Consider the following 27,916-nt stretch of genomic DNA (forward strand, 5'->3'; position numbering starts at 1 on the left):
GGTGTTAAAAAGCCAAGTACTTTGGCCCTGGGCAATAGAACAAATGACTTGAGGGTATCACAAAAACCAGCAGAACTCCATCCTTTGCAGCCTCAAAATTGCGAAGGTGAAAGACTGCTTTTAGATGAGAGCCCCACAGCACCATCTTCCAGAATGGCCTAAGGAATTTGTTCCTTGGTACAATGGTACCTCAGCTAACAAACGCTTCTGTTCACAAACAATTTGGTTCACAAACAGAAGCATTCAACAAAATTTTGCTTCTGTTAGCAAACTCCACATCAGGTGACAAAATGACCACAACCATCTTCTCCAGAATTGTGGTTTGAATTGAGTTCATGAACTGTAAGTACTCCAGTATTGGTTTCACAGTGGCCAGCAATCCAGGCATTCGACTCCTACAGGCAAGAGAGAAGGAAGTCTGGCCACTGCTTCAGCTGTTAACAAACCTTGGTGTCACCCACATGGTGCTGGTTTTAGGCACATGCAGAATGCAAGAGTTGTGGGGTCAGGAAGACTTTCACCCAGATTTCAGAAGAAGGCCAGGCAGTGTGCCCCTGAGTGGGCAGTGTGTGAAGTTGTGAGTACGAAGCTGAAGGTGCAGTGGAGACCCCAGAAGGTTGGAGAAGCCAGGAATGTGGATCATTTGAGGAAAGTTGCAAGGAGTGAGCCCAAGAGAGAAGCCATGAGGGCCTCAACTGACTGTATACATGGGGCAATCCAACCCTTTGGAGTTCATATCATGTTACAGATTGCCCCAGATGCTGGACATGGAACTACAGGACTTAATGTTCGCCCTGCTGGATTTTGGTTTTGTTTTGGTCTTATTCCTTTCTATCCCCCTTTTTGTACTTTTTGGAATGGGAATATTTATCTTGTGCCATTGTATGTTGGAAGTATCTAACTTTCATTTTTAAAGGGGCTTGCAGCCAAGAATTTGCCTTAAATCTTAGAGGAAAATTTGGATTTGGACTTTTCAACAATGCTGAAACTGTTAGGGGCTGGGGATTTAGCTCAGTGGTTCCACCACCTGCCTTGCAAGCACAAGGTCCCAAGTTCAATCCCCGGTATGGCAACTCTTAGAGATGGACTTTTGCATGTGCGTGAGTCTCTTAGGGGCCAGGGGCCAAATATTATGGCTTATATCTGTATGTCCCTCCAAAGCCTTAGGCTCCCATAGGTGGAGCTTGAGGGGTGTGTGTGTGACTGGATCATGGCTGTGTGAAATTGGAACATGGGTGTGTGATACTGGATTAGTCCACTGATGGGTTTATAGCTGGGTATGATCATGGGAGTTGAAGTCTGGTGGGAGGAAGTAGGTCACCGTCGGTATGGCCTGTCAATGCAATATATATATATATATATATATATATATATATATATATATATATATATATATATGTATCCCTCTTGCCTTGCCTTGGGTGCTCTCTGCCTCCTGCCTGCCATGCTATGGACTGTTTCTCCTCTACTATGCCCCTTTGCCATGCCATCCTGCCTTGAATGCTCTCTGCTTCCTGCCACCATGCTATGGACTGTTTCTCCTCTACAATGCCCCTTTGCCATTCCATCCTGCCTTGGGGCCAGGTGACTATGGACTGAAACCTCTCCAAACTGTGAGCTAAAATAAACTTTTTCTTCTTTAAATTGTGGGTGTCAAGTATTTTGTCCCAGCAATGAGAAAGTAACTAAGATAGATGTATACAAACAATGGAATATTATTATCACCAAAAAGGAAAGCAATTCAGTATGTGTACTACATAGATGAATCTTGAAAACTTGGGGCTGAACAAAAGAAGCCAGAATATAATTGCAATATAAAGCTCCTGAAATACTTCCCTTTTTAAAAGTCCCACTTTGAAAAACAGAGGTGCATTCCCTGATGACAATTTACACCGCAAAAATAACTGTATATATATATATATATATATATATATATATATATATATATATACACACACACCAACTTCCCATAATGAATGTAATACTATATACTAATAAAATAAAAAATAAAATTTAAAAATATTGCAGTAGGGTCAGGGATGTAACTCAGTGATACAGCACCTGCATGGCAAGCTCCATGCCCTGAGTTTGAGTCCCAATACCAAAAGAAAAAAAGAAAAAGAAAAAGAAAAAAAACACTGAACTATATACTTATAAGAATGTATCATATGAGGGCCAGGGATTTAGCTCAGTAGTTCCACCGCCTGCCTGGCAAGTGCAAGGACCCGAGTTTGATCCCCAGTATCAAAAAAAAAGAATGTATTGTATGATATGAGTTGTACCTCAGTTAAGAAAATAAGCTTATTATACATCTACTGAGGATCTATCTTAGTGACAAAACATCCTAGAACTATCTTCAAAATCAAGAAAATAATAACAATGCTGAATCATGTGCAAATTCACATTTTAGTTTCTAAAATATTTTCCCCATAATTTATATGTATATATGCCCCTCCAAAGTACTCACTTTTCTCTGCATTGAAATAATAACCACCTCTAGGAATCTCTGTAAATAACCTTGAGGAGGTAAAGAGTGCAATTAGAGTAATAGCCTATGTGTTGCTGCAGGCAGAGGTGGAACTAGATTCACTCCTCTTTATCTGCTCCACCCAGTTTATTTCCAAAACATCAGATTACAGAGGAAACAGGTATAAATGGTCATCCAGGGAATGCAATCTCTGTTTTTCAAAGTGGGACAAGGGAGATACTTCATAAATTTGCCATTTATTTAAATTTGTCAAGACGCTGAGCTTTCCGCTTCCAAGAGGGTTGCTAGGCCGCCGATTGAGAATTTTCCTCCACCTTTCTCCATCCTTTTCCTGGCGTTTGATTGACCTGGAGGTGATGCACTAAAGGATCCCTCAGAAATACGTAGAACCGCACTTCTAAAATGGCGAACCGTGCAGTGAAGGATGCGCACAGCATCCGTGGCACGAACCCCCAGTATCTGGTGGAGAAGATCATTCGGATGTGAATCTATGAATCCAAGTACTGGAAGGAAGAGTGTATCGGACTTACGGCTGAACTTGTAGTATAAAGCCATGGATTTAAGGCTTGTGGGAGGTGTCTACGGTGGAAACATCAAAGCAACTCCCTTTCTGTGTTTGGCCTTGAAGATGCTGCAAATTCAACCTGAGAAGGCGATCATCGTAGAGTTTCTAAGAAATAAAGATTGCAAGTCTATCTGCCTCTTGGGCACACTTTACACGAGGCTGACCGGCACTGCGATTGATTGCTACAAGTACTTGGAATCTTTGTACAACGACTATTGAAAAATCAAGAGCCAGAAGTGAAATGGAGGGTTGGAACTGATGGGTGTAGATGAATTTATTGATGCACTGCTGCACAGCGAGAGAGTCTGTGATATCATTCTGCCCGGGCTACAGAAACGCGACGTGCTTGAAGAAGCTGAGCAACTGGAGCCTCGAGTGGGTGCTCTAGAAGAAGACATGGAGGATGTGGAGTCTAGTGAAGAGGAAGAGGAAGACGATGAGAAGCTGGAAAGAGTCTGGTCACCACGTCACCGCCGGAGAAGCTACGGAGACTTGGACGAGCCCCGGGGCTCTCCCACACTGCGCTACAGAAGGAGCAGGAGTCGGTCTCCCCGAAGGCCAAGGCGGAGTCCATCTCCCCGAAGAAGTCCTTCACCCCGCAGAGAGAGGCATCACAGCAAGAGCCCAAGACTCCGCAGAAGCAGGTCCCGAGGTCGCCGACACAGATCCCGCTCCAAGTCCCCCGGTCATCACCATCACCGTACTCACAGCCACAGGAGACGCTCAAAGTCTCCGGAAAGGTCAAAGAAAATCCAGAAGGGCGGGAGAGGGAATGAGGCATGAATTCAATTGGCTTGGAGTCCCAGTGGCCTCCTGTGGATATGAGGGTAGCTATGGAGAAGGATTAAGAGCTGCTCTCCTGGCAGCTAGAGTATTTCAGTTTTTGCCTCCCGACTTTCTTTTCTTTTTTTTTATGGAAGAGGTGCTGAGTTCGTATCTCTTTTTTTCAACTCTATTCAAAATTATGAGGGTGGAAAGGATCTGAGACTTGGGGATGTGAGTGAGAAGAGATTTGGACATCCTGGTGACCCTTTGCCTTTCTGTTATTTAACTGGAGACACCCCCGAAAAATAAATGAATGAAAAAAAAATTAAAAAATAAATTTGTCACCATTACTTGACAAGTGGAGATGAAACTCTCATAGAGATCGAGTAACAGAATATAAATGAATCTCTGAAAAGATGCTCAGCCTCACTGAAGATTGAGGAAGAAGAGAACATTCATGGACCAGCTCAAACTTGTGATCTTCCTGCCTCAGCCTCCCAGAGTGCTGAGATTATAGGCATGTGCCAGCATGCCCAACTTCATGACTGCAATTTAAACCTCCCAACCATCAGGAAATGTCACAAGTGTTACTGAAACCAAGATTGTCAATATCTGGAATAATATTTTGGCAGACTTCCTATTTCTCAGTAGGGATTTATAAGAAATATAAAACAATTTTTTTAAAATGTCTTAGAGACAAATCAAATAAAACATAGAATAGGTAGTGTTTTGCCTTTGGCTTCAAAGGATTAACTGCAAAATCAATGGTTCTTTACCAAAAAAAAGCAGAAAAATTTTGAGTTTTGATTAACCAAAAGCTCAAGTTGAACTATTGTCACCAAACCATCATGAAATCTAAGCTGCATTTATAGAGAGCAGATGTTCAGGACTAAAGCAGGCAGCATCTAACGTGGTTCAGTGCCTATGTGTAATCCTTTGGCTGATCTAGTGATTATTCTAATAGAGTATGTCAGACCTCACAGGATGTTCCTCCTAAAATTACATTAAGAGACTTTGAGCACCTGCAGTAGCACACATCTGAAATCCCAGCACTCTGGGAGGCTGAGCCAGGAGGACTGCATTAGAGCCCATTAGAGGGGGCAATTGGGCAATGTAGCAATTTAGCGAGACTAAGTCCCAAAGTAAAAAAAAAAAAAAAGGGCCGGGAATGTCAGCGACTGAGCTGAGCGGTCCTGAATTTCTGACCCACAGGCTTCTGAGGTAATATATTTAAACTGTTGTATTCTGAGGTGATTTGTTACTCAGGACTGGATAACTTATCCAAGGATGAGGAGGAGCTCAGTGGGTGGACTACATCCAGAGCGTTTCTTTCTTCAGTGCTGGCTGCTCCTGCTGCTGAGCTGGCTGAGAAGGTGGTGGCCGTCGTGCCAGGACTGGAGGCTGTGAAGGACCCAGTCACAAAAGCAATCTCGGACAATAGGGTGGGAAAAGGTAAGTTTAGGGAGGGCACATTAACTACTTTCAGCTGTCATAAGAGTTTACAGAAGGGTCATTAGAAGCCAAGAATTTAAAAGCTGGAGAGAGGGCCGGGATTTAGCTCAGTGGTTTCGCCGCCTGCTGCGCAAGGACCTGAGTTCGATCCCCGGTACCAAAAAAAAAAAAAAGAGCTGGAGAGGGATTAAATGGTCCAACCCTTACATTTTTCAGACCAGAGAAGTGAGGCTCAGAGGAGAGGTGATGCTGACCTCGGCTCACAGTCACTGAGGACCAGAAGCCACCCCAGATGTCCAAGTCCAGGCAGCAGTGCTCTCTGTAGGTCTGGGATCCTTGGAGAGGCTCTGCAAGGCCAGCTTGGGTTATGAGAAAGAGCTTTCCGGCAATTAGAGCTGTTCAAACAGTGGTTCAGCCCAAGGGATTTGGTGACAGTGACCCACCAGGAAGCTGTGGAGGGGTGGAGGAGGAAGTAATTCGGTTGGCAGACTCTGATTTTGATCCTGAGAGTCCAAATGCACTTGGTCACAAAACATCAATACTATGACTTAAAGTGTCAAACTGTAACAAATACCACATCTTACTTTTATTTTTCTTTTCATTAGATAACTTGTATTTTAAGGGAAAAAAAAATGAACTGGATTGCCATTTACTGCCTTGCGCTCTCGGACATGGGAAGTGGTTTAAAAAGTGAGCTGAGAAAAGTGCTTAATTAGACAATAAGCTGGGGCCGGGGATTTAGCTCAGTGGTTCCGGCACCTGCCTTGCAAGCGCAAGGTCCTGAGTTTGACCCCCGGTACCCCCCCCCCAAAAAAATTAGACAATAAGTTGAATCAAATTATTTCTAACCTTCCCATCAACTTTATTTTATTATTACTATATTATTATTATTATTATTTTGGTACCAGGGATTAAACTCAGGACCTTGCGCTTGTGAAAGGCAGGCAGCAGAACTACTGAGCTAAATCCCCGACCCCAATTTTTTTTTTTTTTAAGACAGGGTTTTGCTATGTAGTTCAGGCTGTCCTTGAATTCACTACAGAGCCCAGGCTGGCCTCAAACTTATGGTGGTTTTCCTGCCTCAGCCTCCTGAGTGCTGGGATAACAGGCAGGCCTGGGCCAGCTGAGGTACATAGTGAATTTAAGCCCAGTCTGAACTACATAGTGAGAACCTGTCTCAACAAAACAAAACAGGTGCAAAAGAATGTAAAACAGACCAGAATTTTCCATGGCAGCAAGAATAGAATTCCATAATCTTAAAAAAAACCCCAAAAACCTCACTTTATAGAATTAAACAGTGCATTTCTGTTGAAGAATACTATAATAGAATGCAGGCCAAATAAGCATTGTCAAAATAAATATAAAACCTTGAAAACAGAGTTTTGAAGAAAAGAAAAGGAATGAGAAGAGCTTATTTATTTAGATATAGGGTATTTATAAAAATAGGGAAGCAGAGTGAAGCAGCGTGGAGGACATATTTTTATCCTATTTGCGTCATGAGGAATGGGCTTAGGAGCATGGGTCATCACTGTGGAAATTCTATGTCTAATTCTCTCTAAAGATAATTAAAACTCAGAAGCTGGACAGGCCACGAGATAATTCCTACAATTACAGTGCTTTAGAGACGGCACCGTGCTTTAACCCCCACCATGCTTCAGCCAGCGAAGAGAAGGCGGGTTACACTTAACAATTACATTAGCTGTTTCAAAAGAACAGCTGTGAGTCATGGACATTTTCTCACTTAGCTCCTCAAGAATAACAAAATTGTACTTTTTGTGTGTGTGTGGTGGTGGTGGTACTGGGAATTGAACTCAGGACTTTCAACTTAGCTATATCCCTAACCCTTTTTGAATTTTTTAAGATTTTGAGAAAATGTCTTCTTAATTACTAAATTGCTCAGACTGGGTTTGAATCTGTGATCCTCCTGCCTCGGCCTCCCAGAGTGCTGGGATTACAAACATGCACCATCACGGCCCAGCCATAGTAACGAATTTTACACAGAAACTACTTAGGCTATTCATAACTAAAACATATGATTTAAGTTTAGATTGAAAATTGGCTTTACATTTGTAGCACATGTTAGAAAAAGTGGGTATAATCAGCATTTTTCAGGTGTAAGGTACATTGCAGTTTGAATGAGTGATGAATCAGACAACTTCTGGGTAGAGGTAAAAGTAGATATTTGCCTGAGGCAATGTGTCCAGAAGAAAATTTAAAAATTCTTAACAATAATTTATATTTAGTTAAGCTTGAAAAATATTTGTATTTCATGAACCTTTGTAAATTTCCTTTACCTGACCTCAGCAATGATTCAAGAATTAAAAAAAAAAATCCAAACCATCTAAAATCCAAAGCTGGGACATCAAAATATCACTGTATTTCATCAACGAGTTTAAAAATCAAAGATTAGCACATTCACGTAAAATTGCCACAATTCGGTGGATGTGATGTCACAGGCCTGTAATCCCAGCACTCTGGGAAGCTCAGGCAGGAGGATTGAAAGTTTGAGCCTAGTCTGGGCAACTTAGTGAGACTCTGTCTGAAAATTAAAAATAAAGAAAGGGCTGGTGAAGGCCTCAATTTCCAGTAACACACAAAAGAGATTGCCATGGTTGAGTATACACATACATATATCTCTCCCTTTTTTTTGGTATTGGGAATTTAACCAGGGCCTCCTGTTTGCCAAGCATATTCTGTGTCCACAGCACTATCTTTTGTGTTTTAAGAAAGGTAGACAATCCTTGAGATTGGTAGATTAGTGGTAACGTTGAATTTTTAATATGTTTTATTTTACTTTTTAAAAAATGTTGATATAGGGCTGGGGATTTAGCTCAGTGGTTCTGCCACCTGCCTCGCAACCGTGCAAGGTCCTGAGTTCAATCTCTGGTACCACACACAAAAAAAGTTAATATATTTTAAATAACCTCACTAAATAACATTATTAATCATATACTTAGCATTAATTTAAATAGCTTATTGAATGAACTATTGAAGGAAAAATATTGCTGTCACCATTCAGGGAAAATGAAGACAGTACAAAACTTTGTTATACTGTGCTTATTTGGGAGGAAATTTTCAGTTTTCTACATAGCAGCAATATTGTATCATTTAATTCCCTTTTGAGCAGAAAGTTTTATGAATATAGGAGAGGTGAGGTTTTATAAACACCTCTAATTTCTTGAAGATCTAAAATCAAAGTGATAAAACAGAAGTAAATTTTAACAAAATACAGGTAAATGATTTTAATAAAATACTATGTAATTTTTTCCTTTTTAAGAGGCGCTTTAATGCAAAATGCACCGTTGGGACAGTGTGTGAAGTGCGCAAGGCTTCAGCGCTCACGCTGAGCATGCCCCCCCCCCCAAGAATGTGCGTTGCCAATGGCAGTGCTCTGAGTGCCTCCTAACCACACAGCTCCCTCTCGCTTCCCTGAGGCCTCTACTGTCTTGATTTGGTGCCCATGACTCACTTGCTTTTCCCCAAACCCTACGGTCTGTGAACACATCCCTCAAATGTGTATTACTTCATTGTGAAAGCCTGAGCCAGCAATCACAGACCAGGATGTGTAAGGAAAGGGCACAGTGCCGCGCTGGTTGGAGGGAGTTGGAGGGTGTGAGAAAACGCTGAACAGTCTCTGAGTCGTGGTGTGGCTGGAGCTCAGCTGCTCTGAGAAATGTCCTGTGTGTGCAGGACTCCGGGGCCGGCTTAGGAGACCCGCCCCACTGCCACTGGCGGGACGGAGCAGGGCCCGCTGCAGCCGCTCTGGGGTGGGGGGCTGGCTGTGACTGCCTGTGGGAGGACAGCAGAGACGCCCAGGCTGACCCGACAGCCAGGCTGAGAGGGCCTGAGGCAGGAGTTGGGGGAGTGACTGCTTAGGGGCACAGCTGTCGACCCTGGCTGGGCCCCTCATTCCCTGTAGTACAAGGCTTCTGTTTATTCACCTCTACTGGGGAAGCTGTCCTTCAGTAGTTTTTAAGTACAGATGCATGGGAAATAAGATATAATTTTTTTTCTTTTTCCTTCTTTCTTTTCTGTGGTGGTGGGGACTGACCCTAGGGCCTTGTACACACACTTGAGGGTGGCTGGGGACCAAATCTGGGGCCTTTTACATGCTAGGCAAGTAAGCACTCTACCACTGATCTGTACCCCCAACCCCAATTTTTTTTGTTATTTTGACACAAGGTCTTGCTGTATAGTCCAGGCTGGCTTTAAACTCACTGTGTAGCCCAGGCTGGCCTCCAGCTCACACCAATCCTCCTGGCTCAGCCTCCTGGTTGCTAGGATTACAGATGTGCACCACCACACCCAGCATAGCTCCAATTTTTTTTCAGTTTAGTTTGTTTGGTTTTTTAGTGTAGTTTTTTGGGGTTTTTTTAGACAGGGTTTCCCTATTAGTTTAGGCTAGCTCGCTATGTAGCCCAGGCTGGCCTTGAACTCATGGCAATCCTCTTTCCTCAGCAGGAGTGCTGAGTGCTAGAATTACAGGTGTATACCACCACCCCTGGCATAGCCCCAATTTTTAAGATCTTGAATATTTAAAAATATCTTTGTTCAGTTCCATATTTGGGGGGGGGGGTACAGAATCTCACACAGACTACGAAAAACCCCTACTACTGAGTTACATTCTCAGCCTCCATTTTTCTTTTTCTTTTATTTGAGGCAGGGTTTCAGTATATTGCCCAGACTGGTTTTGAACTTCTGGGGTCAAGCAATCCTCCTGTCTCAGCCTCTCCCTCCATAGTTGGGATACAGATGTGTGCTACCTTGTGTGGATCCAGTGCTCGTTCTTGATTGATGATTTCTGAGGATAGAATTCTTTCTTTTCTTTCTTTCTTTGTTTCTTTTGTGTGTGTGTGTGTGTGTGTGATGCTGGAGATAGAACCCAAGGCTGAATGCATGCTAGACATATGCTCTCCCGCTGAGCTACATCCTCATTCCCTGGGAGATAGTTAAGAACCAAACCATAGCAATGATACTTTTATTTCTATGTAAGGTTTTTTTTATATGTCTTTAACTCCTTCAAATTGGCTTTTTATTTTGTTTTATTATATTATTATTATTATTATTTGGTACTGGGGTTTGAACTCAGGACTTTGAGCTTGCAAGGAAGGCGCGGTACCACTGAGCTAAATCCCCAGCCTCCACATTGGCTTTTTCAAAAAATATCTATCTTGGGCCAGGGATTTAGCTCAGTGGCACTGCGCCTGCCTTGAAAGCTCAAGGTCTATGAGTTTGATTGCCGGTACCAAAAGGAAAAAAAATCTGTCTGTATCTTTCCCAGCAGAAGGTTCCCTTAATGACAGGGAGTTCCTGATTATAGGGAGTTCATGATTAAGTAGGGGGACTAAAATCTCAGTGGATGCAGAGAATACTGACTTTAAAATTCACCATAGGATGATTTGGATGAGCAGGTCTAACTTTTGGGTTAGGTTCACCAGGAAAGAGACTTCAGCTCCCTCATTAGATGGGTGAGTGTCAAATTGCTGGCAGTCTGGGCAAGAAGTGAGGGAAGACAGGCAGTGTGTGTGTGTGTGTGTGTGTGTGTGTGTGTGTGTGTGTGTGTGTGTCCTGCAGCAAACATTCAGTATACATAAGTTCAGTAACCCGAGTTCGATCCTTGGTACCAAAAAAACCCAAAAAACATAAAAGTCAAGTTGGGCCAGGGATTTATCTCAGTGATTTTGCCACCTACTGCAAAAGCACAAGGACCCAAGTTCGATCCCCGGTACCAAAAAAAAAAAAAAACTTCAGTAAGTCCCCTGTTTGGGATACAGGACCTATGTCTCAACTGTGCCAGGTACGTTCATAGTCTAGAGATACTAAATTTTACTTTCTTGAGAAAATACAGCCAGGCATCATAGTATTCCCCTGTAATCCCAGGGAGGCTGAGGCAGGAGAATTGCAAATTGAAGCCCAGCCTAGACACCTTAGTGATTTGGCAAAACTCTGTCTCAATATGAAGGCCATTGGTTCAATCTCCAGTATTGCAAAGAAGAAATATCTGGTCTATTATCACTTAGTAGGACATGCATGCATTGTTTATTACTGCTTGCTATATTTCTTTCTTGTTTGTGGGTTTTTGGGTTTTTTTGGTACCGGGGATCAAACTTGGAACTTTGCGCTTTTGAGGCAGGCAGCAGAACCACTGAGCTACATCCCCAGCCTCCCGGCCCTGCTTTGGTTTATCAGTGACCCAGAGGTAGAGCTTTTTGTCTGGCACAGCTTTTCCAGTGTGGAAACTTACCTGTTATATGTGCCATCTCTTCAGTGGTCTCCTGCAGTGAGTAGCAATGAATTCACAGAAAATAAAAGGGAGTTAGCACAGTTAAAATGTTTGCATGCTAAGAAAACCTTCAGTGACGAATTCCATTGTTGGCCTTTAAGGTGTGGTAGAACACAGATGGGGAGATGATTTTGGTTCCAGTATATCACAGTTCTTCTATGTCAGCTCAAGATGTATTACAATTAAATAAAATATTCCAATTGAATTGTTACAGCATTCCCAAATTTCACAAAGAAGAACTGAAACTGTTTTACCTTTTTACATTTTAGGCATATATTTTATGTAAATTAATTAAAAATCATTAGCAAATTTACTTTGACTGGCCAAATGCAGTGGCACATGCCTGTAATCTCAGTTGTTCAGGAGGATGAGGCAAGAGGATGGCAAATTTAAGGCCAGCCTGGACAATTTAGTGAGACCCTGTCTCAAAATAATTAAAAGGGGGCCCAGGGATTTAGCTCAGTGGTTCCGGCGCCTGCCTTGCAAGCGCAGGGTCCCGAGCTCGATCCCCAGTACCAAAAATAATAATAATAATAATAATAATAATAATAATAATAATAATAAAAAGGGTTGGGGATGTGCTCAAAGAACACTTGCCTCACCTCGCCTGTGCCCGCCTAAGCCGACTGATCTCTGTGCACCTGGCCTGCAGCGCGCCGATGGACCGGACATGGGCAGAGTGATGGTGGCCAGGCTGGGGCTGGGGCTGGGGCTGCTGCTCTTGGCACTGCTCCTACCCATGCAGATTTACTCAAACCAAACAGCTGTTGTGCAACCTTCAAGTAACACCTCCCAGAACACCTCTGGTACCCCAAATCCAACTAATGCCACCACCAAGGCAGGCAGCAGTGCCCTGCAGTCGACAGCCAGTCTGCTTGTGGTCTCTATCTCTCTTCTACATCTGTACTACTAGAGACTCTGGCCAAGAAACGTCCCTACTTTCCCATCTTGTAATCCCAATCCAAATGGCAACCAGAAGTGCAGTGTGGCAAGGAAGAAATCTAATTCCACACTTTATTTTAGCGATGCAGAAAATCCTGAGAATTCCAAATTTGATTCATTTGAGGGACGAGTGAAGGGATTGACAGACGATAAATGCCAATATTAAATCTGCTGGAGTTTTTTTTTTTCACAAGATGAAGAGAGATAACAACATCCAAGATTACCCATGATTTCCTCAAATATGGCTTAAGAAATATGGACACTTAAAACTGTACCTTGAAAACAAGAATAGATTTTATTTAGAAATAAAAGATGGGATGTGGAATGGAGATTCAGTTTTCATTAGGTTCATTAAATCTATAAGGCCATAAAACATAATATAGAAAGCTTCCATGATGCTATTTATATGTACATTAGAAGGAACTACCGGGTGTTACTGTAATTCCTCAATGTGTTGTTTCAATAGTACTAATTTAATGCTGATATCCTCTAGATGAAGTTTCACATTGTTAAGATATCACTGTTTTCTTGGAAATTGAACCCCCCCCCCCCCCGTGGCTTTGGATTTACATTTGACTTTTTATGTGGTAATTGACATGTGCCGGGGCAATAGTGGACAGGAACCCACCCCCAAATCTAAGTATCTTGAGTAAATCTTATCTTTCCAAAGTGAAATGATAGGCATTTCCCACCACCCACTTTCATTCAACCAAAGTACCAGATTCATCTAGCTAAACTGATTCCAAAGAGTAGAATTGTATTGACCTCAACTAATTTCAAAATGCTGCCTTTTTATTTCTGTATATGTTGAATACTCCTCACAATTAAAAATACAGTCTGTACGGGCCGGGGATTTAGCTCAGTGGTTCTGCTGCCTGCCTTGCAAGTGCAAGGTCCTAAGTTCGATCCCTGGTACCAAAAAAAAAAAAAAAAAAAAAAAAATACAGTCTGTGTTGAAGGTAAAGTTACAAATCTTGAAATTAAAAAGGTAAATATGTGAAGGAGCCAAAACTAAATCAAGCATTTGGGAAGCTAGGACTAGAAGCTAACTTGCATAAATTTGCAAAAAAATTTATACTTTTTCTGTAAATATTTAAAAAAAACCAAAACTATGGATAGGGCCAGGGATTTAGCTCAGTGATTTCGCCGCCTGCTGCGTAAATGCAAGGACCTGAGTTCGATCTCCGGTACCAAAAAAACCAAAAAACAAAAAACTATGGATCACAGTAGCCACATTTGGAACCCATTCTGTTATCAGTCAATATTTTTAGATAGTTAGAACTGTCCTAAACCTTGATTTTTGCCATCTTTTACAACTGCCTTCATACACAGAAACCTTTAAAAAGAAACACACCCTAAACTCTTGTTTGCATGGTCACACGCTGATGCTTACATGTTGCAGTATCTAATAGGACCACAATAGTCTTGATAATCCAAGTCATTGCTTTCCCATCTTTGGAAATCTACATGGGAACAACTGGACTGAACAGATCTGAAGCTACTGTGTGTGTGAATGAACACTCCCTTTTTCTTCATATCTGAATGCTGCACATCTGTTTGGATTATATATTGTGTTTGTGTATTTATGCTTTGATTCATAGTAACTCCTCATGTTATAGAATTGATTTGCATTGGACACAAACTGTAAATAAAGAAATAAATGGCTGAAAGAGAAAAAAAAAAGAGGCCCTGGGTTTAGTCCCCAGTACTATTAAAAAGTTTTTTTTTAACTTTTATTGTATAACATATAAAGATATAGTACCAAGTGATTTTGTCATCCTTTACCATCTGAAAGCTCATTATTTCTTAAAAAGTGAGAATGGTTAATTCACAAACCTGGGCTTTCGTGGTATGTGAGGAACTGTCAACAAAGGCAGGGCCTCTGAGGGTGACTGCTAAATATGCAGGTAACAAGTAGTCATTAGTGACAGTCCCAGGGCGCTCTGAGGCTGTGAGGGAGCTGGGCCGGGAGCTGTAGAGCGGGATTGTACATGTCACTTCTGGGGCTCTTGGGTCTGTTTCTGGATTCCTCAGAAAAGGAAGCATTTTGAGATAGGGTATTTTTTATACTTTACACATTCTTGACTTTGAAAAAGATGCCCTTCTTCATTCGACCTAGTACCATAATCAGAGTTCACCCCTTCAAAACCAAATCTTAAATCCAAGAAAGGTCTGTAGTTTACTATGGTAAAATCTTTCCCTGTTTTCCAGTTACATTTATTTTTGTCTTAATCTTTTAATTCTGTGAGATAAACTATTTGTCTTAAAGACTAAGAAATTATTTTTCTTTGTTTGAAGTAAGGGGAGAACATGTTATACAGAAATGCATTTCCCTGTGTGTTCTGAGTATGCACCTAATGATGATCAGTGGTGAAGGAAAACAGATTTCTCATCCCATAATTTATAAGTAAAAGCTTCCTGTAATAATTATTGCCTCTGATGTTCAAGTTATTTTAAAAATATATGAAAGTCAAAAGCTGAAAAGAATTGTTAATTATCTGTAAAATTTGCCTTATGTATACTTTTGTACATTATTTTGCTGTTCAAAGCTCTGTATGGAAAACCCTCAGAAAAGACATGACAGAACATGTCAGACATGTTCTTTCATGAAATAAACACAAATTAATGAAGAGTTGGACAGTCACTTAATAAATACTTTTACTTTTTACGAGACAGTCACTGTGCCAGGAGACCCAGATGAAGGCAGAATCTTAGGGTTCCTCCTTTCATTAGCCAGGAAACAATTCATTGAGTAGCTTGTCATTGTCAGACCCAGTATGAGCTTGGGGGGGGTGACAAGATTCAATTCAGTCTCTGCCTCCAAGGACTCACTTCCTAACAGTTGGATCAGAAATCATACAGTAGTCTAAAGGCTCACAACCAAGCCCTTCAAAAATCTCCAGATCCTCCAATTCTGCCCTAACTTGTGATGTCATTGGATTCTTCATCTGTAATACAGGTTAGTGTGACTTAATTTGTGGCTTTGTTGTGAGCGTGAAATAAGTCGTGCAGCAGAGTGGACTCCATGCCCTGACTGGCTCACAAATCGCTCCCTGAAGGAGCAATCCCCTTTCATGCCTCAGTGGACTGACAAATTCTTACATGTCCCAGCCTTCCAGGGCTACTTGTGATGTTGAAAACCCCTAATATCAAAGTGGAGGGTGCTGGATCCATGTGCTGCAAACTGTGTTTGGGAGAAAAGTAGGCTGTCGGTAGAGTGCCGACAAAGGACACCAGGCTGGGGGCACGGCACAGTGGTGGGGCATTTGGTCAGCAGCACGGCAGACAGAACACAACAATCTGGGCGTGTGGCACAGCCTGTCATCCCGGCTCTTTGGGAGAGGCTGAGGCAGGAGGATTGCAAGTTCAAGCCCAGGGTGGGTAACTTAACAACTTCATGAGACTCTGTCTCAAAATTTAAAAAAAAACTTTTTTTAAAGGCTAGGAATATAACTGTGAAAGCCCTGAATTTTACACTTCATGCCACTCAAAACAAACAAAAACCAAAACCTGACCCTCAAAGCAGAAGAGACTGAGCAAGAAAGTAAAGGGTAGGCAGGAATCCCATGCACTGGAAGCATCACGGGCTTGTCAGGAGAGCCACAGCCTATCCCGGGCACCAGCTAAAGCAGAACGCTTCTAAATGTGTAAAGTAGGAAAGTCACAGGGCCGGGGATTTAGCTCAGTGGTTCTGCTACCTGCCTTGAAAGCACAAGCACCCAAGTTTGATCCCCAGTACCAAAAAAAGATAGGAAAGTAACATATTGCTGTGCAGGATATTTACTGATTTATTTATATATTGTGGTACCAGGTATCAAACTCAGGACCTTACACTTGCCAGACAGGCACAGTACCACTGAGCTACATTCTTGGTCCTACCAGGACATTTGAAACACAATGCTCCTATGATGCATTTATCAATTTATCAATTAATATAAGGTCCAGCAGTGGGCGCAGTGACCACTATAGATTCACAGCAGTGCTACAGGAAGCAGGGCCTGATGTCTCCAGGATTTGGCTTTTGCTCCTTGGTCCTTACTGTCTTGATGAAAGAATTCAATTGTGACATATAAGTAGCCATGCAGAAGTATAGAGTTTACTAGCCAGGTATGGCACATACTTGTAATCCCAGTATTCGGAAGGCTGAGGCAGGAGGATTGCTGTGAGTTTGCAGACAGCCTGGGCTATATAGTTCAAGGTCAGCCTGAACTACTGAGACTCTGTCTCAAAAAAAAAAAAAAAGAAAAATATGGGTGGAGTTTACTGTAAAACAGACCTAGGGAGAGTTACACCTTCCCATGAGAAGGGAAGCAGTACCAGATAGGCATCTGCACTGAGTGTGAATTTGGATCTCTTCTTATAAGAGTTACTCCTGGGGTTCAGGAAACTGTGGGATTATGATGCTTCTTCACCAATTTTCTCAGAGGTTGCTGTGGAAATGCGTAATGCCTTCCAGTCCTCTTCAGATGGTCAGTGTTCCCTCAGGGGCTTTACTCATGTAAGAAACTTACAAAAGAAATTTAGTAGGAGGCTGAGGCAGAAGGATCACTGCAAATTCAAGGCCAGCCTTGGCTATATAGTGAGTTCAGGACCATCCTGGACTACATAGCAAGATGCTGTCTCAAAAAAAAAAAAAAAAAAAGAAGAAGAAAAGAAAAGAAAGAAATTTTGGAAAAGGTAAAAATGTTTTGTTGTTGCTTTTGTTTTTGTACTGAGGATCAAACTCAGGACCTCACTCTTGTCAGGCAGGCGCTGTGCCACTGAGCTAAATCCCTGGCCCCAAGCCAAAATTCTTAATCTAAATCAGGTCCTAGCCCAAGGCAGGAAGATCTATAAAGAATATTTCCTTTCCTGGGCTGGGGATTTAGCTCAGGGTTCCGGCGCCTAACCTGCAAGCACAAGGACCTGAGTTCAATCCCCAATACCAAAAAAAAAAAAGAATATTTCTTTTTCTGACATCATTAAGCCATACAGGATGGCAACCAGGAATGCTGTATGTGCCTTGTTCTACAAATTGAGACCCTCCCTGTCTGTGGGTCCAAGACATAATACCTGATTATAAATGTAGTATCCATCAAGGTCTTTGTTACTAACTCTACCTGGCATAGCATGCTATTTTGGATTCCTCCTTTGGCTCTCAGGACTGCTAATGTCTACCTGCCTGACAGGAGCAGTGAGAATAGTTTTAAGATATCTGCGATAACTGGAATGCCCTGTAACAAGATCTGCTTTCCATTGGTTATAAAAGCATTTTAAATTTTGTTTATTCATTTATTTTTGCAGTCCTGGGGTTCTTTTTGTTGTCATTGTCATTTGGGGACCAAACCCAGGGCGTAGGCATACTGGGCAGGTGCTCTACCACTAGGCTACACCCCCAGCCCAGACACTGTTAATACTGGATTTATTGCTTATCATTGCAGGAAACCCTAAATTTCAGTTAGAGATTAGTGAGAAATACCCAGGTATCTTTTTCTGCCTCCCCATCCCATCTACCGCAGGACCCAGGTCAGGAGTCCTGGCTATCTCTTGCCCAGGGTCTAGTCAGGAACGCACAAATCAGATCTCACCATTCTCTCCTTGAACACCTCACTAGTTCCCCCAGCCTTTAGGATGAAGTCTAAATTCTTTATTGTGATTTACCAACCCCTTCAGGACAGATCTCTCCCCACTCCCTTATTTTTGTTCTCTTCCTCAGCTAAATAGGCTTTTATCAAGCACAATGCTCTCTGCCTTTCCATTCCTGCTTTTCCCTGCCTGGAATCCTCTTCTTGGCGCTACCCTCTTCTGTTGGGTGACCTTGGTTACCGCCTCCTGCAGAAATGGCTTTCATCAAGCAGGGAAGACAGACAAACATGCAATTATAACAGTATGAGAAGTGCTTTGTGCACCTTTCCATCTGCAGGGTTTTCAGTGCCAGGGACAGTGCCTGCGTTTCAGGCAGCTCCTCAGAACGTCTGCTGCTCCTGAGGGCATTTTAGTGGTGAATAAACAGATGAATGAGTGGCCTAGGCTGGATGAGGAAGAGTCTTGCAGAGAATGAAACTAGGCAGGAATCATTCTCGAATTATATGCACGTAGTTTTTAAAATTAAATGATTTTTGGGCTGGGGATTTAGCCCAGTGGTTCCATCGCCTACCTCGCAAGCGCAAGGACCTGAGTTCGATCCCCGGTACCAAAATAAATAAATAAATAAATAAATAAATAAATAAATAAAATGATTTTAACCTTACTTTGTGTGTGTACTGAAAGACCCTAGTTAGCAAGACAGACTCCATATTGCTGCTTGACCCACCTACCTGCCCTTTAGATGAACTCAGAAGGAGGAGGCTTAAAAACCTCCTCCCCTTAGAAAGTCTCTTTAGAAATAACAATTCATCAACTATTGTTTTACAAATGTTCTAACAGCAGGACGTTCCGCTTCTATACCTTTTGCTTGCTTTACTAGTTCTATCCCATGGGGGGGGCCTAGGAACTGTTGGCCTCAAAGGTATATAAAACATGTTTGTCAACCCCCAGTCGAGGCTCGAGTCCAATGGCTCTGCTCGGGTCCCAGCCGGTAATAAACTCCTGTGTAGATTTAATATCGGTCTCTGGTTGGTTCTTTCTCACTGGGTGCAACATGTACAATATCACTTGTAATCTAGGAGCAATGAGTGGTTCAGGAGCTTTTCAGGTTATAAAGCTATTACTACTTTCGTGTGCGCTTGAGTCTATTGTCTATTTTTACCCCCCAGTATTGAGGATTGAACCCAGGGGCACTCTACTGCTGAGCTACCTTCTTCCCAACTCTTTTGATTTTGAGATAGAGTCTCACTAGGGCTATAGCTCAGGGTGATGTCAAACTTGCAATCCTCCTGGATCAGCCTCCAGAGTAGCTGGGATTATAGGCCTGCACCACCTGAACTATTTATAGACTGAGGTTGCCAAACTCTGGCCTTTGAACCAAATCTGGTCTATTACCTGTTTTTCTATAGTCTACAAACTAAAAATGATTTTTATATTTTTAAATCATTGGAGAAAAAAGTCAAATTAGCAAATAAATAAAATATTTACTATATTACTTTTTTTTTTCAGTACTGGATGTTGAACCCAGGGGTATTCCAACCACTGAATTACATCTTCAGCTCTTTTAATTTTTTAGCAAAACATTTATTGGTATATTTTAGATATGCATAACGATAACATTCATCATAGGGAATTTGTTTCAGTACATGATGTATCTTGCTTCTTTTTTTCTCCATCCCCCACTTTATGTACATAAGCTTTGTTTCCATTTTTCTTTTGATTTTTCTCTTCTTTTCTTGCCCTTTCTTTCCTTTCCCCCTTTGCCCTCCCTCGTTCCCCTTCTCATTTGAATATTTTCTTCCCATTTCCCAATGTTTATTGTACATTTTAGTCCTTATTTCCACTTTTGGTTTCTCACACCAGAGAAACAATGTGGTATTTAAATATGTATGTTTCATTTATTTCACTTAAAAGTATGGTCTCAAGGTGCATCCATTTAGCTATAAATGTCTGAAGCTCATCCTTTTTTATGACAAAGTAGTACTCCATTGTGTAAAAAAATCCCATATCTTCTTTATTCATTCATTGGTTGATGGGCATTTGTGCTGTTTCCAAGCTTTAGCTATTACAGATTGTGCCACTGTAAACACAGGTGTACATATATCGCTGTGGTATGATGCTTTTAATTCTTTTGGGAAGATACCCAGCAGGGGAATAGCTGAATCAAATGGGACCTCTAGTCTTAATTGTTTGAGGCATCTCTATATTGATTTCCACAGCAGTTACACCAGCCTGCACTCCCACCAACATTGGAGAAGGGATCCTCTTCCCCTACAACCCTGCCAGCATTTGTTATTGGTTGATTTCTCTTTTTTTCTATTAAATTTATTGGTACATTTTGGGTATACAATATAGTTACATTCATCATTGGGAACTTGTACCTGTACATGATGTATCTTGGTTCTTTTTTTTCCCCCATTCCCCTGCCCTCCCTTCACCCCCTCACCCTTCACTATTTACAAAGACTTTGTTTCCATGTTTTTCCTTTTCTCATATTTTTTCTTTTCCCTTCTTTCCTTTCTCCTTCCCCTCCTACTTCCTCTATTCCTTTAAACATTTTCTTTCTATTTCACAATATCAATTATAATTTTGATTCTTATTTACACTTTTAGTTTTTCACACCAGAGAAACGATTTAATATTTATGTATGTGTGTCCTATTTATTTCACTTAAGAGTATGGCCTCAATGTGCATCCACTTAACTATAAATGTGTCTAGTTTCTCATTCTGCATGGCTGAGTAGTACTCCATTTTCTTAAAAAAAAAACCCACATCTTCTTTATCCTGTCTCCAGTTGATGGGCAATTTGGCTGTTTCCAAGCTTTAGCTATTACAAACTGTGCCACTATAAACATGGGTGCACATATATCGCTGTGGTGTGATTCTTTTAATTCTTTTGGGAAGATCCCCAGTAGAGGAATAGCTGGTTCAAATGGGACTTCCAATCCTCGTTGTTTGAGGTATCTCTATATTGATTTCCACAGAGACAGGTCACGGAACCACTGAGCTAAATCCCTGGCCCTTACTGATTTAATTTTTATTATTTAAATTCCTTTCCTGGATCTACGCAATTACCATCCGTTAGAAGGCGTAGTATCTTAATATTGAAAGTAGGTTTAGTATTTGTTAGTTTGTCCCTTGTGTAGTGAGGGAAATGGTAATTCTCCTACCTCTAATACCAGGCCAAATGTATAAGTGGCACAGAAAAAAAATCAGTTTCATTGTTAGTGATTTGAGGCCAGATAGAATTCCTTGAGCTGGAGCGATTCGGGACATACTTCAGAGTTTCAGAATCATTGACACTGACTCTCAGGCCACATGGGAAGACCAAGGACAGAGTGGAGATGGGATGTCCTGCGAAGGTGTGGAAGGGCTGGCTTCGCTGGAGCTAGAACTGTGGAGGGGGCTAGTGAGTCATGCTTGCTGGAGCTCAAGACCAGAGGAGCTGCCCCTCCCTGATTTACCGTCTGTACTTCCTGCCCCTCCATCTTCAGTTATCTGACTCTTCCTTATCACTTGCTTGAGACACAGTGGACCCTTGATTTAAGAACTTAGTTCCCGAGGGCTGGCTGTAACTCAAGTTGGTCCATTGAAGGCTCAGGCTCTGTACACAGCCTTCAAAGTCTCTCTCCTGTACACAGGCAGATCTCACTGTCCTCAGAGAGACACTGGCCCAGGATTTCTCAGTTAATCCCACACAGGAAAGGATGCTGTAATGCTCCTTCCAGAACTCAGATTAAATCTCTATCTGAGACCATTTGGAAGCACAAGCAGCCAGCATGTGGGTCATAACTCAAGACTTTGATCGTAAGTTAAAACTTATATTCTAGTCGTAACCCAAGTTGTTTGTTGTCAGCCCAGTTGTAACTTGAGAGTCCACTGTAGTGCTCTTGAAAATCACCTATCACTGCCAGAAAAATCAGTGGACTCTGAGCAGCTCTCACCCTTCCTTACACATCTGCAGTGGTCAACATTTTAATCTCCCTTTGTCTTGAACCCCTTTGCCCACTAACTCAGGGACATCTGCACTCCCTGCTCTAGTCTCTTTTCCACTGACAGAGAACAAAACTTGGTTTCCACTGAGGGTGTGGCTCTCAGTTGGAGACGGTGAGGCCCCCAGCAGCTTCTAGATTCAGCTGTTACTTCTTTTTTCTTTTCTTTCTTCCTTTTTGAGACAGGGTCTCCCTTTGTAGTTCAGGCTGACCCTGAACTCACTATGTAGCCCAGGCTGGCCTGGAACTCACCTGGATCCTTCTGCCTCAGCCTCCTAAATTCCGGGATTATAGGCATGCACCACCATGACTGGCTTGTTACTTCTTTCATTGCAGCACAAGTTCAAACACTGCATTCAAGACACTGTCAGATGTAACAGGGAGATTCCTGGAAGGTCAAGTCTGTGGAGGACAGAGACTGCTAAACAAGTTGTTCAAACTCAAAGCAGAATAAGGTCAAACGGCTGAGAGGAAGGGTGAACAAGCCAGGCCAGGTGGTGCATATCTGTAATCCAGCTTCTCGGGAAGCTGAGGCAGGATTGCAGGTGTCAGGCCAGCCTTGGCAGGTTAGCAAGACCTTGTCTCAAAATAAAAATAAATAAATGAAGCTTGGCACTGTAGCTCAGTGGCAGAGCATGCCTAGGTTGGGTGCCCAGTATAAACTAAAGAAGCCTAAACAGCCTTCTACTGATGTGAAGATGAGGACCTAAGGGGCAATTAAAAGGACCTAGGAGCTGGGTGTGGTGGTGCCTACCTGTAATCCCAGCATTTTGGGAAACTGAGGCAGGACAATCTCAAATCCAGCCCAACCTAAGCAATTTAGTGACTTAATAATAATAATAATAATAATAAAATTTTAAAAGGCAAGGGATGTAGTTCTGTATGAAGGCCCTGAGTTCAATCCTCAGAAACCCCCACCCCCAGGAGTGGCCTTAAAGATAATAATTGTTCATGTTTTTCCAAGTATGAAGAATGTATCACCAATCCCCGATGGGTTGAGGAAAAACTATACTCTGTGTGACTTTTTTCCCCCTGGTGCTGTGGATTGAACTGGAGCTTTTGTACTGAGCTACAGCCTCAGGCCTTTATGTATTTTATTTGAGACAGTGTCTAGATAAATCAGGAAGTTATCCAGGCTGGGCTGGAACTTGTGATCCTCCTGCCTCAGCCTCCCAGAGTGCTGAGATTACAGGCGTGCACCGCCATGGTGGGTTTAAAATGCTTGTGTGATTCTTAAAGAAATTTCTTTTCTTCCTACATTATTGGGTCAGTATATTATAATTGTTAAAATGCCTTTTAAACTGTGATTACCATATATAGTGGTAATCATTATCTTGATCCTTAGAACAGTCTTTTTGGTAGGTCCTATTAGCCCTGTTTTACAGCGGAATAAAATAAGAATACAAAAAAACCAAACCAAACCACTGGTCTCAGATAGAATTGAACTCTCCTTTCCTCATTATTTGAAATGAATTCATTCGGAAACCAGGGACTCGAAGTTTATTTAAGTACGCTCCTTCCTTTGGTTTCTACTAAACAGGAAACCTCAACGCTAGCAATTAAATTGAATGGACTCACAGTCCCCGGGACTCAGCACCTTTTATTCAGCCCAGGGGACTCTGATTGCCTTCATTGTCAAAGTGACCCAGCAGTCGCTTAGGTGCTGGGGACAGGATGACTCTTCGTTAGAGGGAACAGCAGGCTCCAAGTTGGGAAGGACACGGCAGCTCTCTGACTGCGCCTGCGCGCCGTCCCAGACGCCCAGGTGAAAAGCCTGTTAGTGTTATTCAGTCCCCAAATTCAACTTCAGCCTTGGGAAATTCAGACTGGTGTCATTTCGTAACTTCTTTCCTTGCTTTCTTTTTTGGCTAAAACTAAGGTAATCGGTCGTCCTCAGGCGGTCAAACCAGTTTGCCGGGGGCCCCGCCCGCTCCCTGGAAACGGCCCAGGCTCCCTTCCCATTGGCTGATGCACAGCAGGTGCAGGGAGACGGGAAGAGGGCGCCGCGCGCCCGGGGGAGAGATTCTGTAAACAGAAGTGAAGGCTGTGTAAACCGAGCACCCGCACTTCCTCCAGTTCTATGGCCCCTGAGCCCGGCAGAAAGTGACCGTAGGGACAGCCCACAATCCACGTCACAGTTTTTGTTGTTTTTGAGAGGCGTGGCGTGAGGTAGGCGGGGGTGGGGAAGGTGTTAATTGCTGCTGTTTTTGTCTTAAAAATTTGCTAACTAAAACTTTTTACTCCAGTAGCTCCCATGAAGGAGTCCTGGTATTCCCCCACTGCTAGGGATGGAACCTAGGGCCTTTGCACCGAGCTACATTCCCAGCTGTTTTTTAATTTGTTTTTTATTTTACTTTAGTTTTGAGACAGGGTATTGCCGAGTCACTAAATTGCCCAGGCCAGGTTTATAAGTGCGGTCCTCCTGCCTCGAGCCCTGTAGTGCTGGGATTACAAGCGTGCTTACCACACCTGGCTGCAGGCCTGATTTGTAAGGTGTCACCAAGACCTAAGTGAGAGCTCAGTTCACTAACGAAGGAATCCAGAGGCATTATTTATTGGCACGGAGCGAAAAGGCTGTTGAGATTGGAAATCGAGTACGATCCGTAGTCTGAGCAGGGTGGGGTGGGGGTGTGGGGCGTTGGGCAGAACAGAGTTCGTACCTCCTCTTCTGGACTCCCTGCGAACCTGGCCTTGCTTCCTTCCCTACTGACAAATGCGGCAGAACGAAGTAGGTAACGGGAGGAGCTGAGCAGGCCACGCAGGGGTTGGTTGTACCAGTTTGTTGTGTTTAGTTATAGATTCTTTTTTATATATTTTTTCTTTTATATATATAAGTATATATATTTATATATATCACTTGGCAGATTACTACTTTTTAGGTGATGTGAAATAACTATATTAGAGATCTAATGCTGGAAAATCAACTAAATCATTCTGTTATGGAATCCTAGTAAGCAAAGAAAACCCATTGTCGATAGTTACCTCTAGGGCCAGGGATTTAGCTCAGTGGTTCTGTCGCCTGCCTTGCAAGTGCAAGGACTGGAGTTCAATCCCTGGTACAAAAAAAAAAAAAGAGTTACCTCTAAAAAGCAACAAAACAAAACATAAAAAAGAGATACCTTTTTCTGCTTCAAGAAACTAATGCCATGCCTGTAGTCCCAGCACTTGGTAGGCTGAGGCAGGAGGAGCACTGCAAATTCAAGGCCAGGCAAGGATACATAGTGAGTTTAAGGGCAGCCTGAACTGTATACAAGACCCTGTCCAAAGAAAGAAACTAATCACCTGCTGTGCAAGCGCAAGGACCAGAGTTCGATCCCCAGTACAAAAAAGAAAAAGAAATAAACTAATGACCTTTAAAGAAGAAACCATATGGGATTTGTGAGTGAATCAAAGATTATATGACTGTCCCAGAGTCTAACCAGCTTAGCTGATAAATAGAACACATGGAAAAGAAATATTTTTATAATTTTTTAAAAAACAAAATATAGTTGTTCTTTATTATAATAGTGGCTTATATTTATTATGCAATGATTGCTTTTGGAGGACTCTGCTAAGAGCTTTTTAAAATTTAGCTGGATGTAATGGTGCATGCCTGTAGTCCTAGCACTCAGGAGGCTGGAGCAGAAGGATTGCTGTGAGTTCAAGGCCAGCCTGAACTGAGTAGTGAGACCCTGTCTCAAAAAAAAATTATATTTCTGTCTGTGTATTTATTTGAGACAGAGTCTCACTATGTAGTTCAGACTGCCCTTGAACTCACTATGTAGCCCAGGCTGGCCTCAAACTCACAATGATCCTCCTGAGTCTCCTGAGTGTTGGGCTTACAGGTGTGTGGTACCATGCCTGGCTTCTGCTAAGAGATTTACCTGTAATCCTCACAGTAGGTACTTGACATAGTCATTTTGTAAGTGAAGAAACTGAAACTTTAATAATTCTCAAAAGTACTAAGCCAGTAGGTCGTAGAAATAGAATTTAACCCAGATGTGTTAGATGCCAAAGCCTATGGCTTAACTAGTACCCAGTTTTATGATGTTTGCAATGGCAGAATAGTGGAAAAACTTCAGTTTAAACAGTAGCCAATAACTCCAATTTATAGTCTATTCACATAATGTAACATGGTTCTTAAGGTCATTTTTTTTTTTTTGTACTGGGGATCGAACTCAGGACCTTGCACTTGGGAGGCATGCGAAGTGTCACTGAGCTAAATCCCCGGCCTTAAGGTCATTTTTATTTTTGGTACGGGGGATCGAACTCAGGTCCTTGCGCTTGCGCAGCAGGCAGCCAAACCACTGAGCTAAATCCCCAGCTTTAAGGTCATTTTTAAAAGACTAGTGAAAGGGAAAATGCTGATAGATCACCATGAGAAAAAAGCGGGCTACCATTATGCAGCATGACCTCAATTTATGGTACACATCTGTTTAGGGGGAACACATACATGTACCGAAAGTTAGGTGCAGTTGTGGATGTCACTTTCTTCTTCCATTTTTGAGCTTTTCTAAGTGTTCCAGTTTTCTATACTTGACAGCCTTCATCCCTCCCATAACTGTTAAGTCAACGACAGCAGTGCAGTAAGAACGTGTGCCGTCAGCAGCTTGGTGACAGATAACACAAGTTTGGGGGGGGGGGGGCTGGGGACAGTGCACACGTGAGCACAGCTGCGCCCTAAGACACACTTGTCGGGGTGCGGCCAGCAGTGCACACAGGTCCCAGAATTTTCCACTAGTTGGTATCACATTAACCAGACTGTGACTCAGCACAATTATGTCCCTGCTCATCCTCCTCCTCCTCCTCCTCCTCTCCCTCTTTTCTTTTTTTTTGGTTTTGGTTTTTTGAGACAGGGTCTCGCTATGTAGTTCAGGCTGGCTTCCAACTCTCCAAGAGCCTCCTGCCTCAGCCTCCCTCCAGTGTACTGGAATTATGCATGCGACCACGCCTGCTAAGCAGCCAGGAGATCATGACCTCAGGCAAAGCACATCCACCAGTTGCTCACCTAAAAAGCCCAGAGGGCTGGGGATTTAGCTCAGTGGTTTCTCTGCCTGCTGTGCAAGCGCAAGGACCCGAGTTCAATCCCTGGTATCAAAAAAAAACAGCCCTGAGGATGCCTGTACTTTCTCTCTTCCTCATCTTCACCCCCTCGCACCCAATACCTTAGCAAATCCTGTTGGTTCTACTGTATTCTCAAATATTCCTTCTCCCCTTGCTCCTTCTTCTCTTTGAGCTAGGGTCTTGCTACCTTGCTGGGTCTGGCCTTGAACTCATGATTCTCATGATTCTCCCACCTCAGCCTCCTAACTAGCTAAGATCATAATGTATCTTGAATCATTTTCTTCCTGCTTCTCAGTCTCCACCTTGCTTAGACTATTTAAGTGTTGTCCTAAGCGGTCTCTTTGCTTTCATTTATTTACTTTTCGAGGCAGGGTCTTGCCATACTGCCTAGGCCCATGTGGAACCCAGCGCTCTGAGTGGCTGGGGCGACAGGCTTGTGCCTTTGCAGCTGATTTGGTGTTTGTTTCTTTGTTCTTGTCTGTTGTCTTCCTACACACACAGCTGGGTAGCAGCACCAATCTCTGAATTTGGAATTGAAATCCCAGAAATGCGGCTCTGGTCTTGTTTTGTAATTCTTCCTGTGAAGGTAAGGTTTACCTACCTTACCTGAATTAGCACAATTCTGAATTAGTATGTTAAAAATAAGTGAGTTCATCTTGGTTTCCTAGCAGTCAAATGCTTGGCAACTTAAAAAATAAAATAAAATCTGTTTCCTTAGTTATTCTGCCCACCTTGTTAACCTTGGCTAATAATGGCTGAAAAAGAATTGGGAAAAAAGGAAAATTATATTCTTTTCTTAATTCTCATCCATCTGTAAAGAA

The 27,916-nt window shown here is 42.4% G+C and overlaps 1 protein-coding gene and 1 pseudogene across 1 annotated transcript in view; both read left to right on the forward strand.

The window, feature by feature from the left end:
* The window catches only part of Lrba (LPS responsive beige-like anchor protein), a 711,450-nt gene that overhangs the window by 6,329 nt on the left and 677,205 nt on the right, over positions 1-27,916 (forward strand). The window lies entirely within an intron of this gene.
* Positions 1,996-4,410, forward strand: LOC101699701 (pre-mRNA-splicing factor 38A pseudogene; annotated as a pseudogene).

This window comes from Heterocephalus glaber, unplaced genomic scaffold, assembly GCF_053883595.1.
Source record: "Heterocephalus glaber isolate CG9 unplaced genomic scaffold, H.glaber_assembly_v1.0 deba00000613, whole genome shotgun sequence".
Taxonomy (NCBI): domain Eukaryota; kingdom Metazoa; phylum Chordata; class Mammalia; order Rodentia; family Bathyergidae; genus Heterocephalus; species Heterocephalus glaber.